Below are 16889 nucleotides of genomic sequence, written 5' to 3' on the forward strand. Positions count from 1 at the left end.
AGCTCGCATTGCACCCGACCCCTTTGACCCCTCCCACGGGTGGTGAGACCATGAGAACACCCATTGGCCGGGCCCCATGGGTGTAGGCCCGGCCACCAGGCGCTCGCCAACGAGCCCCACCTCCAGGCCTGGCTCCAGAGGGGGGCCCCGGTGACCCGCGTCCGGGCAAGGGAAACTGAGGACCATCGATTTTATTTTTCATAAGGGGCTTTGTGAGCCGTGCTTTGTCTGGTCCCTCACCTAGGACCTGTTTGTCATGGGTGACCCTGCCAGGGGCATTAAGCCCCAGACAACTTAGCTCCTAGGATCATTGGGACACACAAACCACTCCACCACGGTAAGGTGACGGCTCACGGAGAGGAAGTATGAAATGTATTTCATTTTCTTTTTTTGATCCTCACTGAAAATTCAAGCCCATTATGTTCACTTTCAGTTAATTCAAACTGAATTCAGATCTCTATATTCAGATTCAAATTAGCTGTGACCATCTTCTCAGCATTTTAGAAATACTATCCATCTAATCTACAGCACACAGATCTCCTCATCATCCAATCAGCACCTTCGTTTTTGAAAACGTGACAGGCTCTGAGGAAAAAAATGGAGTCTCTTAACAAGCCTTTAATAACCTTCATAACACCTGTCTTAAACCTTTGTGGTAAGTCATTGGGTCAGGGAGAGAGGAAAAGGCGCTTCATTTCAAACAAGAAAAGACAATGTTTTGTTAGCTATGCTGTCCTCACTCCAAAGTGTCCAGTTTTTCACCAGTGTAACAGCGAGTTAACGACGTTCCAAATCAGCAGACTTCGATTCCTTTTTGGTTTGGTTTATTTGAACAATGGTCTCAACCATTACCCTCTTTAGGCCATCGTAAAACTGAAAAATAAAATCTGGTAATAGCTAAGCTAATTACCACACAACTCAGTGTCTCATGCTAATAGCGAGTTATTATTCTAAAAGTCATAATATTCTAAAATAAATTCAACAGTATAACTTGAACGGGTCGGCCTTTAATCCTGCCACATTGGAGTTCTGTGTTTTCAATAAAATCAGACTTCGCTGATATAGCAATTTTCGTACATAAAACACAAGTCAAAGTGCTGTGTATTTAAATTTTCAAAATTACAACATGAAAAGGAGACCCCCCCCCACTAACATGCATAGATATATATCCCATAAGCATGCCTATGCTCGCAAACACATACACGCACACACACACACGCACACACACACACACACACACACACACACACACACACACACACACGTGACCATGATATTAATAAAGACATGGCAAAGCATAGAGAAAGCATATGAGGAAAAAAAGCATCCAAGTGGAGGTAAGCCACAGCACCAGCAAACAATACACCAAACGATCACAGGAGGGAGCACTACTGCTGCATATAAACCTACATTACAATTTCACTTTATAAGAGATAGAATATTAGCATTATAATATAGCGAGGTCCCATACTGAGTATGTTTTGATATCCGGATTTTTTTTTGTTTTCGAAACCGCATGTAACTCTATACCTTGGGCTGTACTGACACCGACAGTAGGCGGAGAAGCAGCACACAGAAAATAAGGACTCAAGTCTCTTAACACAGGACTTAAAATTGAAGATTTAATCTTGTATTTCAGTCAATCCTTGATCATTTTTATTTTTTGTACATATTTTGCTTTGTGTCTTTCCAATTTGATTCCAAAAAGACATGATTACGCTGCCTGATAGCTACTATGCCTAACCAACCATCTAAGTTTGCAGTCAAAATTTTTATTTTCTTCATGTAGCTAAATGCATTGTCAGGCTAATTATTTTACTTGAAGTTTCTGCTAGGGCGTCCAGCGGTTAGTGGTTCAATCTCACAGTGCAGAGGTGCAATTCCAGCTCCAGCCTCCCAGTGTGGAGGTTGCATGTTCTCCCCGGGCCTACGTGGGTTTTCTCCGGGTACTGTGGTTTCCTCCCACATTCCGAAAACATGCTCGGCAGGCTGATTGAACACTCTAAATTGTCCCTAGGCGTGAGTGTGAGCGAGGATGGTTGTTCGTCTCTGTGTGCCCTGCGATTGGCTGGCAACCGGTTCAGGGTGTCTCCTGCCTACTGCCCGAAGATGGCTGGGATAGGCTCCAGCACCCTCTGCGACCCTTGTGAGGATAAAGCAGATCAGGAAATAGATGGATGGTTGGATGGACTATCGTGAGAGTTTTCCCAACCTCAAATTAACCTGCGGTGATTGATTTGTACAAACCAGTGTTTTTCAATCTTTTTCGAGCTAACGCATATGTCTTTCATTGACAAAAATCCCACTGCACACCACTACCTGAAAATGTGAAAAAAGAGCTCATTTTAACAATTAAGCGCTATATTATAACTCCTTGAATAGGAATCAAATCAACATCAAATCCAATATTTGGTGCATTCATTTTAATGGCAAGTAAAATATAGTCAATTAGAACTAATTTGCTAAGGGTCGGATTTTTTCTGTGACTTTTTTTCTCCCGGTCGTTTGCACTCTCCCGCAATATTGTACCAATCCCTTTTCCCATTTTGAGTCGTTGTATCATTCCAACATCATTCAAATGACTTTTCTACTGAATGTGTCACTTGAGGTAGTCCAGCTTCCATTTAGTCCATAATTTTCCATCGGAAAATTGGCTTACAACTTTTGCTTTGCTGCATGTTTTACAGAGCAGACCTTTCTCACTCGAAAAAGAAAAGATCTCACCCAGTTTCACTGCTTGTTCTTCTATTTGCACGTACTCCAACTTAAAAGAACCGCAGTTCATTCTTATTTTGGTTTAGGGGGGTCGATGTATCACGTTCACTGCCCAGTCGTTTCGCCATTATAAAGATTATAGCATTAGCGTCACTTATCGCCGCCGCACTGTTATTGTTATTGCGCAGAGAACATGCGCAAGGAAGGACAGTCAATGTAGAGCTAAGATCGAAAAAAAATCGAGCCCGACCCGAACCGGCCCGAGGGTATTTAAGACCGACCCGGCCCAAGCCCGATCACTTAGCTTGATTTGAAGGCCCGAGCCCGAAGCAAACCCGACATTTCATATTTTATTTGTGAGGACACGGGAGGGGGAGGGGTGATTTCTGATAACAAAGCCTTTCTTTTGGAACGAAATCTAACTTAAACAAGACTGTATAATCATTTACATCTTTTATATATTTTTTTTCTGAAGAGGTTACATTAACCGACAACTCCGTCATTTTGACGGGTTGAAAATTGGGCTGTAAACCACCGCAGCAGTACGTCCTTAAGAATTTAGTGTGGCGCTATATGAGAGAGAAGGAGAGAGACAAAAAAGAATAATGATGGGTGGATCATAGACAGAGACAGGAAGGAGTTCTTTGAATTGTCATTGCAAGAGTTTAGTACAGTACGTGTTGTGATGAGGCGACTTCAGTTTTTTTGCGAACCACAGTCTCTCGTGGTCAAAACTATTGACAGCCTAGAAAAAAATAAATAAATCAGCGAGCCCGACCCGAACCCGAACCAATGATTGACATTTTAAGGCCCGACCCGACCCGAATCTTACCTCTAAGTCAATGTCCTGATTGGCTGCATAGCATCATTGCATCTAAAAGTACAGTAAATCTAAATGAAAGATACCTTTCGTTGTATTGCCTTGCGCCAAAAACTTCGCTTGTCTCAAAGCATAAGGCAATTAGCTAGCTGCTGCTTCCACCTACCAGTATAAAAGAGTACTACACGATTCACGATCCTGTGAAGTCTGTCATCTGTCAGTCGACAGACCTCACAGGCATACATAATGGGTCATTTCCCACGGCACACCTGACAATATCTCAGTTTGGTTTGAAAAACACTGGTACAAACGACTGGATAAAACAGTAAGATTGGGCGGCCCGGTGGAGGCATCGAAATCACAGTGTTGAAGTGCAGGTTCAATTCCAGCTCCAGCCTCCCTATGTGGAGTTTGCATGTTGTCACTGTGTCTGCGTGGGTTTCCTCCCACATCCCCAAAACATGCATGGCAGGTTAATGGAACACTCTAAATTGTCCCTAGGTGTGAGTGTGAAGTTAGATGGTTGTTCGTCTCTGTGTGCCCTGCGATTGGCGGGCAACCGGTTCAAGGTTGTCCCCCGCCCACTGCCCGGAGAAAGCTGGGATAGGCTCCAGCACGCCCCTCACCCTTGTACGGATAAGCGGATCAGAAGATGGATAGATGGACTATCACGTGAGAGTTTTCCAGGGAAGCTTGATTATGTCTTGCAAGCAAGTAGTTAAATGATGCTGGCAAAAACTGAACTCGTACCAGTGAACTTCAATCATTGCTGTACATAAAGGAATGGTTTCAATTTGAAATAGATCAGGGTCGAATTCAGAGGACACACATGTATCGGTGTTGCAGCTTACTTTTTTTGACAACACAGGCTATTTCATTCCTGACTGGTATTAATGCAATCACCAACATTTTGTTTATAACAGTGTCCCCAAACTTTTAACGCTGGTTGATTTGGACTGTAAAGGCCGAAATGCTCTGTAAGAATTGTTCCAGCGTGGAATGTTCAATGATAAAACTGTACATTATTGATTGAACATTTCTGCGTTGTATTGGATTACATTTAACAAAAACTAAATGATTGAATCAAAAATTATGTATGGAATATTTTTCTTGCATACTCTATGTTACCAGTTTATGTGTATATTTTGCCATTAGCACCTTCTATTTTGACCAGAAACATTTACTGTAAATACAGCGATTGTCTGTTTGTGAAAAAAGGTGAGCGGGTCAGTTGTCTGAGTAAAACTTACATTTCCAATCCTTCTCTTTGGCATTCGACACTTTGACGAGTTTGTTTGTGGTTTGTATTCCACAGTTCGTATCATGGGTCTCAGTGTTGATGTCACAATGTTTTGTGGGTATGTAAGTTGCTTACCTGGGCCACATTTTTAACTCATTCATTCCCAAAGACGTTTTTAAACGTCTTTTCAGACTTGGTCTAGAATTGGCTGGTACTGAATGAGTTATTGCCTTTCAGACATCTTATAAAGTTGGAGGTGTGTCTTGAGGAGCTTCTATAGCTATGTGGTGTAGAATGTCCTTGGCGGCAGTAATATGGTGTGGCACAGCGGCTGCATGGCTGCAGAAAGGAAAGCTTTTCAAAGGATGGTGAGGGCAGCTGAAAAGATGATAGGAAATAGCCTCCCCATAACTACTGTACAGACATATTCATCATCAGATGCATTAAGTGGGCTACATCATCAAGGACCCAACCCACTCTGCACACATTCTCTTCCATTCCACAGGAACGTGCGGTCAGGGAAGACATGGGAGTTGAGAATATACATACATACATGAGAATTTGTATGTGAAGAGAAAAAAATACAATCCAAAACAAAAAGGAATGATTTTTTATGTGGGCAGCAAGGTGATCGACTGATCAGCACGTCTGCCCATAGTACAGTATCGAGGTCCATAGTTCGATTTCAGGCTTTACCTTCCTGTGTGGGATTTGAATGTTCTCACCATATTTGTGTGGGATTGCTCTGGAACTCCATTTTCCTCCCACATTCCAAAAACATGCATCGTAAGTTAATGGATGGCTCCACCATGCCACCGACCCTCATGAGGATAAGCTATAAGAGAGGATAATGAATAGATGAATGGATGAATGATTATTACGATAAGGGTCCTATTTTTGGATGGAGTTTCCTTTCTTTTGGTATTTTGCTAGACTTTACACAGGTGCAATTGGGCATATAAGGTTGGGGTGGTGCGCTGTCGTGGGAAGGAACCTACCCAAGTGCCAGCCAATCGTAGAAGGCATCTATTATTTGCATTTAACACAACAGTCGGAGCGCAGTGGAGAGACATAAATGGACACCCTGTGGTCCATGCATGACATTGGCAGATAAACTGCAAGATCTCCCCTTGTGGATGATGTAGTTGGCTGCGCATGTGATGTGGGCAGTTGGAGACCGCCAAGCACCCCGGACCATGCGTTCATGTGTGACCCCCCATCAGCACCCAATCCCCACAAAGGTTGTGCTGGAGTGGTGCAATCTACTTTATTTTACCAAATTATTAGGTGTGTCGGGGGCGAGGCAGCTGTGCGCCGCAATGCCCGCCGAGGCTAGATTAGACTTGCCTCGGCACCAGAATAAAGATGAGCCTGTTTTTACGCCGTGCACAGCTGCCTGCCTACCAAAGTAGGGCCCAAAAGCCATCCTATTTTTTTTCCCGATTTGCTTTATCCTTACAAGAGTCGTGGGGGGGCGGCCCATAATTATTTTCGATTTTAGTTCCCTGGTCGACGTTTTATACTGATTTTCTTTTTTAATCCAATAATGTCCATGATTTTATGAGGTAAATTTAAAAAAATTAAATTTAAAATATTTCTTGTTCAAACACATTGGTGACAAGCTAAAGGAAGCTGCAAAACGCGCTAAGTGTTACACGCTTAAGCACCCCTAAATTGAATGCCAGCCCCCCCTCAAATAAGAGTTTATTTGCTTTTTATGGCGGCCCTGTAGTTCACTGGTTAGCACATCTGCCTCACAGTGCAGAGGTGCAGGATTTGATTCCAACTCCAGCCTTTCTGTGTGGAGTTGCATGTTCTCCCCGTGCCTGCGTGGGTTTTCTCAGGGGACTCCGGTTTCCTCCCACATTCCAAAAACATGCGTGGCAGGTTAATGGAACACTCTAAATTGTTCCTGGGTGTGAGTGTGAGTGCAAATGGTTATTCGTCTCTGTGTGTCCTGCGATTGGCTGATTGCTGACAACCAATTAAGGGTGTCGCCCACCTATTGCCCAATGACAGCCAGGATAGGTTGCAGCACGCCCCGTAACCATTGTGAGGATAAGCGGATCAGAAAGTGGATGGATGTATTTGCTTTTTATTTTTTAATTAATCTTGCCTCTGACCTTAGAATTGCCCCTGTGCATGTCCATTACTGTTTCTCTTTGCTGTATATTGCCAGTACACATATTCATCACAGATGTACTGCACATGCTATGGTTGTGCATGTGTATGACATATTTATTCTTTCTCATTAGGCCATAAATTCGAGTGAAAGTCCACGATTGAGCCGGTAGCTCAAAAGTATCATGTCACTGTGACAGGTGGCAGTATCTACAAAATTACTTCATGTACAAATAAAAAGAGGACCAAAATGTTTTTATTTTGTTTGTTTTTTCAAAAACAGAAACAGTGAACTTGACCATATCTTAAATATTATTTTGTTTATCTTGCTATCACATTGTTTTAATTTTCAATGGTATGGACCCCAGGAAGATTAGCTGTTCTGTATTGCAAGAGCTAATGGGAAACCAATAAATATCAAACATTGTTGAACAATGTGAAACTGAGAGCATAATTAAAGTTTATGAAACTTTATGAAAAGTCATTTCTCCTCATCATTTCTTGTGATGTATCACTTGATGTTTTGTGTAATACACTGCTTTGCAGACCAATAGTAGTGCATGCACGAAAATATTTTCACCTGCATTCTTTCTGTGTTGCCAACCCTCTTGCTTTGCCTTCACCTTCTTCACTTGTTTGTTTCCTTGTGACCGAAACTCTGTGTTAACTGCCTAGGCACTATTTGAACCGACCAGTGACACATACCTTTGCATAGTGTACAATATTTCTGTCTTAGCGCTGTAGCTTTTACAGTAGATACAGTACCCTGAATTTTCAATTGGTAAAATAATGATGCATGAATGTGAAGAATTGAATTCACAGAAATACAGTGATTTTTGTCACACATCTAAAGCCTTAAGACATCCATCCATCCATTTTCTGGACCGCTTAATCCTCACTAGGGTCGCGGGGGGTGCTGGAGCCTATCCCAGCCGTCTTCGGGCAGTAGGCGGGGGACACCCTGGATCAGTTGCCAGCCAATCGCAGGGCACACAGAGACGAACAACCATCCACGCTCACATTCACACCTAGGGACAATTTAGAGCGTCCAATCAGCCTACCATGCATGTTTTTGGAATGTGGGAGGAAACCGGAGCACCCGGAGAAAACCCACGCAGGCCCGGGGAGAACATGCAAACTCCACACAGGGAGGCCGGAGCTGGAATCGAACCCGGTACCTCTGTACTGTGAAGCCGACGTGCTAACCACTGGACTACCGGGCCGGTTAAGACAGTTAATGTTTAAATGTAAAGAACACCAATATCTTAAATAGCCACAAAACAGGCACAAACATTCCAGGCCTACATTTCAGGACAAATAGTTTGTTGCTGCTAGTATTGAAAATAAAATGCTGTCAAACAATTTGAAGTAAATCCGCATAGGCATCTCAAGGCTGAATTTCAAGGAACACTGACGAGGCAAAATAAGAACCTGATAGTTGCATCGTAAAAGTAAAACATGATCTTTACCCTTTCATGTTTTTGCAATTTTGTTGACACATTCCTTGTAGCACTGCTTTACTCATCTCTCAGTTTGCTTATCTCCGAGATAGAGTGTTAGAGTTCAGTGGGCATGCTTGGTCTGAGCTTGTGTTTCATTTGGAAGTGCTGCCTGATTCTGTGGCCCCCCGGTCTTGTAACATGAGACACAAAAGTTTTGTGTTGGCTTCTGGAGGAATCAATACAAGAAATAAGCGGTTTCACAATGCAATTTGCAAGGTGAAATTAGCATTTTGTGCCTCATCAAAACACATTGAATAGCAAAACTGACAATTAACCACCAAGACAGTCCAAACAGCTTCACAGGGCTCACATCACCTATGGCAGATAGTCAGAGGTTGAGGGAAGCTCTGTGCTACTTACAATGTAGCCGCTAGCTAGAAACAAACTTCAGATGGTTACTAGTGCACGTAAACCTATTGTGGAGTCACTCAAAAATTAGTAATCATCGCTTCCATGGAGGCACATAAGCTATACTTCATTTCTGACAAGTATCATTCTCACAAATGACGAGAATGACGAGAAAACACAGAGAAGTCATGCTAATAGCTAACTAAATATAGATTGACATAACGAGTGTGTTTAACGCCAGAATTAAGTGCCAGGATAATCAAGTCCACTTTGCACATACAGTAGATCTGTCTGAAACTCTGTTAAAGTGGCGAACATCCATCTTTGAACTGCAAAATGTCTCGAATTTGGATAGAAAGTCATGCTCGCTAAATAGAGCTGGGAAATTGATTAGCGTCCGTTAAAATGTACATCAGCCAGGAGCAGTGGCATAATTTAGTATAGGTATAATTTAGTCCAAAATATTCTGAAGAACCGAACAACACATTTGAACAATACTGAAAGTCTCCGAAGGGTCTCCGTAAACCAGTGTGCGCTCAAAGCGTATTTCTGATTGTGCCCAATATTATTAATATCACTTGTTTGTTTTCATAATAGAGTCCTGAGTTTTGATATTCAGTGGCGGAACCTCAGGGCCAGCAAGGCCTTCTCTGCTGACCTAATCATTCATACACTAACATAAATTTAATTCATGTTATTTTATTTTCATAAATATGTAAACCAAATTATTCTCTGTATTCTTTACGTCATAATATTTCCACTTAGTCGAGTGGCTTAAATAACTTATTTATGATGGTAGAGTTTTAACATATATTTCAGCTAGCTTGTGTTGCCAGGTAAATTAAATTTGCTCAGGGCCTTCAGATTAAACAGAGTAGGCCCGTGTGCGCAGTAAATTAACAGGCACAGTCAGGTTGGAATAGCCAATCAGGTCACGAGACTGCACACCGGGGCCAGCTAAAATGCTTTATGTCGAGACTGGACGTGGGCGTTCGGTGATTGGATTAGCGCCTGCTAGAGGGAGCTATCACTGCATTTTAACCCAAAACGACCGAAGAAGAAGACGTTGATCTGGTTGCTGAACTACTTTCCACACAATTTTCAAGATGGACCTTCCACGAAAAGCTGGATATTGTGCGAAGAGGTCGCCCAACTCCTGCGCTAGCTAGCCTGTCCCAGCAAGGAAAAGGGTTTGTCCGTCATTTTCAAACGAGCAATTCTGAACGGTACCCGTGGCTCACAGCCTCTGAGAAACGCTACAAAATGTACTGCTGGGAATGCCTATTGCTTGCAACGGACCGATTTGGTGTTTTGAGCCACACATGATTTACCGATTTAAGTTGTTTTACCAAGGCAGCAAGGAGACATCAGAGCACGGCTGGGCACTTACAAACTACGGTGCGTTTAAAAATGTTTGGGGACACTCGCGTAGATGTGCAGCTCAGTGAACAGGCACTACATTGGTGAGTAATTTGAATTTTATTTTACATTTCTTCTTGTCGTTTTATTTCGTTAGTATTAAATTAATGGTAACGAAATAAAATGACAAAGATACATAAATGTATCAAATAAATCTGCTCACCTGCAATTTATAATGGCTCATTGTAGTCACCTTTGTGCACGAAAGTTCGTTCACTCTCAGCTGCTCAACATCGTCAGTTATTTGCTGTTGTGTAGATGATTCTCAAAATGCAAATGATCTGTTTACTTTATTTTCAAAGAATAGTTCGTTTTGTTATTGTTTGGTTGGTGTCTTATATGAAACTGCGACATTGCGCAATTTATTGGCCAGACACACAAGATCACACAGCGTAATTTGGGTGGCATTTTATTTAGTATTTTTAAATCAACTTTTTATTTTTGACAATATCTATAAATTTAATTTCCTGCTCTTAATTGTGAATGCATACTTGATGGTTTTAAATGCTCCTGAAATTAAGTACTGCTTGACAAACCTATACTGTATTGTGTTAATGTATGTGACGTCACTGAAGGCCAGCCACTGTTGATATTGATATCTGAGGTCTCCACAATAAATGTTCTCCAATTACATGACAGTAAATCGGATCCTTTTTTCTTTATTTTCTATTTAAATCAATTAAGCTTTGCTTCTAGACAAGAAAATTCAGTTTGCAGCCTTTCACATAGTAAAATTAAAAAAAAAACAACAACTTAATTTTAGAAAAAAAAGAACACCAGTTGTTCAAACGTGATGTGTCTTATTTTTAATGTTTAGTAAAATCCTTTCTTCAGGTCTCTGGGTTTAACCTTCCCCAAAATTAATTAATTAATGTATAAGTTCTTCCTCAAATGACTTCATTTATTTGCAAAACTGCAGTGAAAAACTAACAGGAACACAACCATGACATTTGAACCATGACACAAACATGACAGTTGCAAGCAAACAGCAACAATGACCTGACAATGAGTGATTGGGCTCGAGTCCTTTTAAAGCACTAATTACCTAATGACCAACAGGTGTGCAGCTACAGTGGGAGCCCTACAGTGCCACCTGTTGGTCCCAAACCGAATCATGACAGGTCCCTTGTTCATGTCACATATTTGTCTCACCACATTTTTGCAAAATTCATAGTAAGTAGTTATTGATTGTTAATCATAGTCTCCGTTTTGTATTGGATGCATTTTGTGTTTTCTTGTCTTTTCACAACAAGCAATTTCCATTTAAATTTATCCTTGACTTTTTACAAGTGTTTTCACTTTGTCTTCTTTTCCTGGTTATTTTAACCGCCGTCATTTGTTATAATTTGTGGGCATGGACAAATAAAGGATATCTTATCTTATCTTTTGAATACGCTCTTTTTGTCAATTTTTTTATCAGAGTCTGATTCTGTTCAGATCATTGGGTGCTATTGTTCAAATGATTCAACAGGTTTGTTGTCTTATTTTTGACAACATACCTTGCACAACAGCTTCCTCCTTATGTCGCTCTGGGGGTGCGTGTGTGGGTTTTCTCCGGGTACTCCGGTTTCCTCCCACATTCCACCCACATTCCAAAGACATGTATGACAGGCTGATTGACCACTCTAAAATTGTCCATAGGTGTGAATATGAGTGTGGATGGTTGTTCGTCTCTGTGTGCCCTACGATTGGCTGGTAACCGGTTCAGGGTTGTCCCCACCTACTGCCCGAAGATAGCTTGGATAGGCTCCAGTGCGCTCCATGACCCTTGTGAGGATAAAGCGAATCAGAAAATGGATGGATGGATGTTCAACTTGCAAACCTAAATTAGAAAGAAAACCTGGAGTCTAAATGGCTGCAGTGGAGCACATTCCCCCCCACATCTGATGGAATAAATATGTGCACCGCTGGTCACGTAACACCACAATTCTCAATCATATAATAATCACACAGCCCTATTTATATTGTCACTCGACAGGATGAAGGTGGAGGGGCGGGGGGTTATGACACTAAAAATAAAACGGAAGAATCTTGGTCTGTTTCTGTGCGGCCCGGTATCAAATGGGACGGTACTGTTCCGAGGACCAGTGGTTGGGGACCACTGCACGAGGGTACACACGGATTATATGTATCTAATAGTACATATTTGTACCAATGATAGGAGTCCAATAGATACAGATTTGCCTACTAAGGGTACTGTGTCGACCAGTATTTCTTATCCTTGTTCGAGGTACCAAACCCAACCGGTTCATATGCACATTCACTGAACCCTTAGTGAAAAATAAAAATATGATTCGAGATGTGTTCCTTCAGTTTTGACGGTGCGAGACAAGAGTTGCTCAACTTGGGATGACAAATCATGCAGATAGGATGCTGAGTCCCATCACGTTCTGTGATGCATGTGAATCCATGTTGTACATATTCGTCGGACCACTTCCTTTTTTTACTCGACATGGCATGTGTTAAAACTTTTTTTTTAATCACACGATGTAAACCACTGGTCTAGACGGTTCGATTCCTGACCTTCCTGTGTGGAATTTGCATGCTCTCCCGGTGCTTGCTGCATGGGTTTTCTCTGGGTATTTCAGTTTCCTGCAACATTCCAAAAACATGCATGGAATGTCACCGGAACACTCTAAATTGTCCCGAGGTGTGAGTTGAGTGTGAGCACAAATGGTTACTTAAATTTTGTGTTTCCTGCGATTGGCTGGCAACCAGTTCAGTGTGTACCACGCCTACTGCCCCGAGGCAGCTTGCATAGGCTCCAGCACGTCCATGACCCTCGTAAGGATAAGCGGATTACATAATGGATGGAAGGATCGTTATTATAACATTGTTTGGGCCAGTGCTCACCCAACTAAATTGGAACCAATTTTCCGCTTACAAAAGCGCGACTCTGCTGCCCGGAGTAGTGCTTTACCATTATTCCGTGAATTTGGCATACTTTACCATATATCAAATCAACAAACTTAAAGTTGCTGAGTTTGTATTTGGGTCAACAAAACACTCTCTTCCTGTTTTTGTTTTTTTTAACAGCAAATTAATTCCATAGCCAATCTTCACAAAGAGCTTTTTGGCTTCATCCTTTCCAATCATGGACTACTTCACAATTTAAAATAACATACACAGATTCCAGGATATGCAATCCACTTCCCGTCACCTGGTTAAACTCTCCAAAAGATAATTTAAGAACTACGTTAAAAGCATATTGCATTTCATAAATTATTGTTTTTGTGTGTATGCTTCTTATCTTATGTTTGATTGCTTTTTTTGGTCTGTTCTGATAAACTGATTCAAGGGTGCCCTACTGGTTAAGCCCTTTTAGGGCTTTTGGGGTTTTTCCTGGCATAACTGTCATTTTTAATTATTTATTTTCAATTAGTTTCGTCTGCATTTGTTTTTGTTATGTAATTTTTTAAATACAGTATGCCTAAATAAACTAATATAAGAGAAGGGTCAATTTGGGCCAACATTGATGTCAATAAACATTTAATTTATTGACGTCAATGTTGAGCTGTTAAAATAGTTTCTATTTCTCTTTCTGTACCACATGAAGTTGTTCGGTTGGAAGTTTTGGGGCATCAGTCTGCCTGTAGGGTTGTTTTTGGTGTTCAGTGAATCTAAGCAACGATAAAATATCGGTTACCGGAATCAGACGTGAATCAACATTGCAATACTGTAGAATACAACACATCTTTATTTATGTGGCATTTTCACAACAGCTGCAGCTGTAAAAAAGGCGCCATAAGTAACATTCACCATCAAATAATAATACAACGGAACACAAAATATAAAACACGGACAATAATATAATCATAATAACTACCGTATTCCTGCGTACGCCTTACAGTCAGATAATCAGATGTAAATCGTCACTTAATTCCAAATGGGTTTAAAGACCTCCAATCTAAATCTAGACTAGCACCAGATTCAATATTTCTTGCACGTAAAATGGCTTTCATAAGACTTCGAGAAAACACAGGCCACATGGTGAGTACATAGCCTATCCCTTGCAGTCAAAGGTTGAGGGTTTGAAACTTGGCTCTGACCTTTCTGTGTGAAATTAGAATAATTTTCCTTTGCTAGCACAGGCTTTTATCCAGGGACCCGGGTTCCTAAATAAGAATATTCTTTAGGTGACATGCAATTGGTTGATAACCAGACCAGCATGCCCCTCCCCTCACTTTAACTGGGCTGGACACCAGTGAATGTAATAAGCAGAACAAAATGGACGGAATGGGAATATCAGGAACCAGTCCTGGATAATCTGCACTTTTATTTCATTTTATTCTTATAATACTATGTATTCTACAAGTCCTTAAGAACTCTGCTTTAGGGTGGATGTGCCAGTTCTGTCGAGACACTTCACTGTAACATGAGAAGTGTGCCAAGGGTTTGGGCCCCATGAGTTATTTCTGTGGCAAGCAAGTTGAAATATTCCAGTGAAGCCCCCCAGTGTCATGAAATACTCCCAGAAGGAACTGGCAGTGAGCTGGATGAGCTTTTGGTTAAGTCTGCAATGAGATGTTACTTTGTCACATACACTGGGAATCTGTGGAGTATGTTTAAAGTAAACCTTTTACAGGTAGAACTGGTTTATTTGATCTCTATTTTTGAAACATAGATATAAGCAACAAAAAAACTCAAGATATCACATTAGTTGTTGACAAACCAATTAAAAGTTTGTTTTTAGGTGGGCTTGTATTTCAAATAAAGCATATTTGTATCGCTGCAATGATATTCTATTAAAATATCATAAGTGCTCAGAAAACAAGCAATATTGAACATCAGACAATTATAAAAAACACTTCAAATCAAAACAGAAATTGTATAGAAATTGACTAAACTATATAGATAAATAGATATAGGTAGCCTATTCTCACACAACAGTTTTTTCTGTTTTAGTTTGACTCCAAAAATGTTAACTTCTCACTTTTTTGGGCCGCGTGTAGCTGCACTTTGATTTACTGGTGTCCTGTCCAAGCTGTACTCTGTTTCTTATCCTAAATCAGCCGACATAATTGGGACAGTGAAATAGAAACATCCACATTTGAGCAATGGCAACCACCGCTTATTCAAAATACCAGTACTCAGAATATTTTAAGATGAAGGTGTCATTAGGAGAATAACATTGGTTATTAAAAACTTCCCAGCAAAGTGCTACATCACATGGTTGTGTATGCAGTTTATGTATCACCACATTCGTTTGTTTTGACCATATATGTGACCTTTTGGTTAACAGGGTGCTGTGACTTTCACTGAGTGCAATTTAACTATGGCTTTCAATGAGATGTCCGAACACCTTTCCCTTTCTTCAAGGCAATAGCTGGACAAAAATAAAATAAAGAAAAAATATTGATCCTAAGAGTGTTTTTATAGTTATTATAATAGATTCCGATATAGTTCTGTGCAGTTTTTGCACTTTTCTTTTCATATTTTTGCCATTCTTTTTGGCACTATTTCATGAGATGTGTTTTCCCTGTATAAAAAATGCGATGTGATCTGCTGAGATTTTAATATATGATGCAAGAGTGAATATTTATTTGTTTCCTAGCCTTTAATGAGCCAAGGCACCCATTTTATGTTAGTAAAAATAAAAAAGGTACACTAAAAAAACAAAACAAAAGAAGTGTCACAAAAATATATGTCCTGAAATAACGATGATCACCTATCAGTTTATTCACAAATTGACTTCGGGTGAAATCTTGGCCTGTTTGACTGAACGCAAAGCTGATGCACTTGCAGGAAGCTTTGACTTACTGTCTGAATGGAAACGGGTAGACAGGTTTATTGTAACTTGACCTTCTGACATCAAATGAGCGGCACGTGCATGACTGCTTACCATATCCTCCTCACAGTCAGAGGTCGTAGGTTTGAATCTGGGCTCCAGCTTTCCAGTGTGGAGTTTGCATGTTCCTCCCACATCCCCATAGTAGATTTATTGAAGACTTTAAACTGCCTGTAAGTGTGAATAATTGTTTGTATGTTCCTTGCCTTTTGCCTGGAGTCAACTGGTATACACTCCAGCACACTTGGTGAGGGAGGGTAAGCGGTACAGATAAATTGATGGATGGATGGTTGGACATCTAATGGTGTCATGGTACTGTTTTGTTTTGTCTCCAGCAGGTAGCAGTGGTGGGTTCCCTAGTTCTGCACCTGTTCTTCATCATATTAATAATAATAATAATAATAATAATAATAATAATACATTTTATTTATAAGCGCCTTTCAAGACACCCAAGGACATTATTATTATCTGTCACCTGTTTTAAGAGACTGTCAAGCCATTGCCAGTTGTCGGAATATTCGCCTTGCTCCCATCTCACGCTCAAATGCTGATTTTCTATACTTTCAGCGCTTTCTATTTTGTGATTAGACCTTTCGTATTCTGGTTTGTTTTTCTTATCTTTGGTTAGTTTTTGAACTTGCTATCTTCGCTGTGTTTATGTTTTACTCATTGATTGGCTTTGCCATGCCGTTTTTGGACAAGTGATTTTGTGTTATCATTTCTCTTGACTTTTGCAAGCTCGTGTTATTTCACTCCGGGTAGCTCCCAGCAATTTCTGTTGTACTTTGCTGGTCTCGCGACCAGTTTTGTTACAATAAATAATTTTTTCTATTTGATCCACTCCTGATATGCATTTCTGGGGATCCGCTTCGATTCCAACTTGGTCTGGAATGTAAACAAATGAAACATAATTTCATTGTCACTATATCAAGCTGG

This window comes from Hippocampus zosterae, chromosome 18 (genome assembly GCF_025434085.1).
Source record: "Hippocampus zosterae strain Florida chromosome 18, ASM2543408v3, whole genome shotgun sequence".
Lineage (NCBI taxonomy): Eukaryota > Metazoa > Chordata > Actinopteri > Syngnathiformes > Syngnathidae > Hippocampus > Hippocampus zosterae.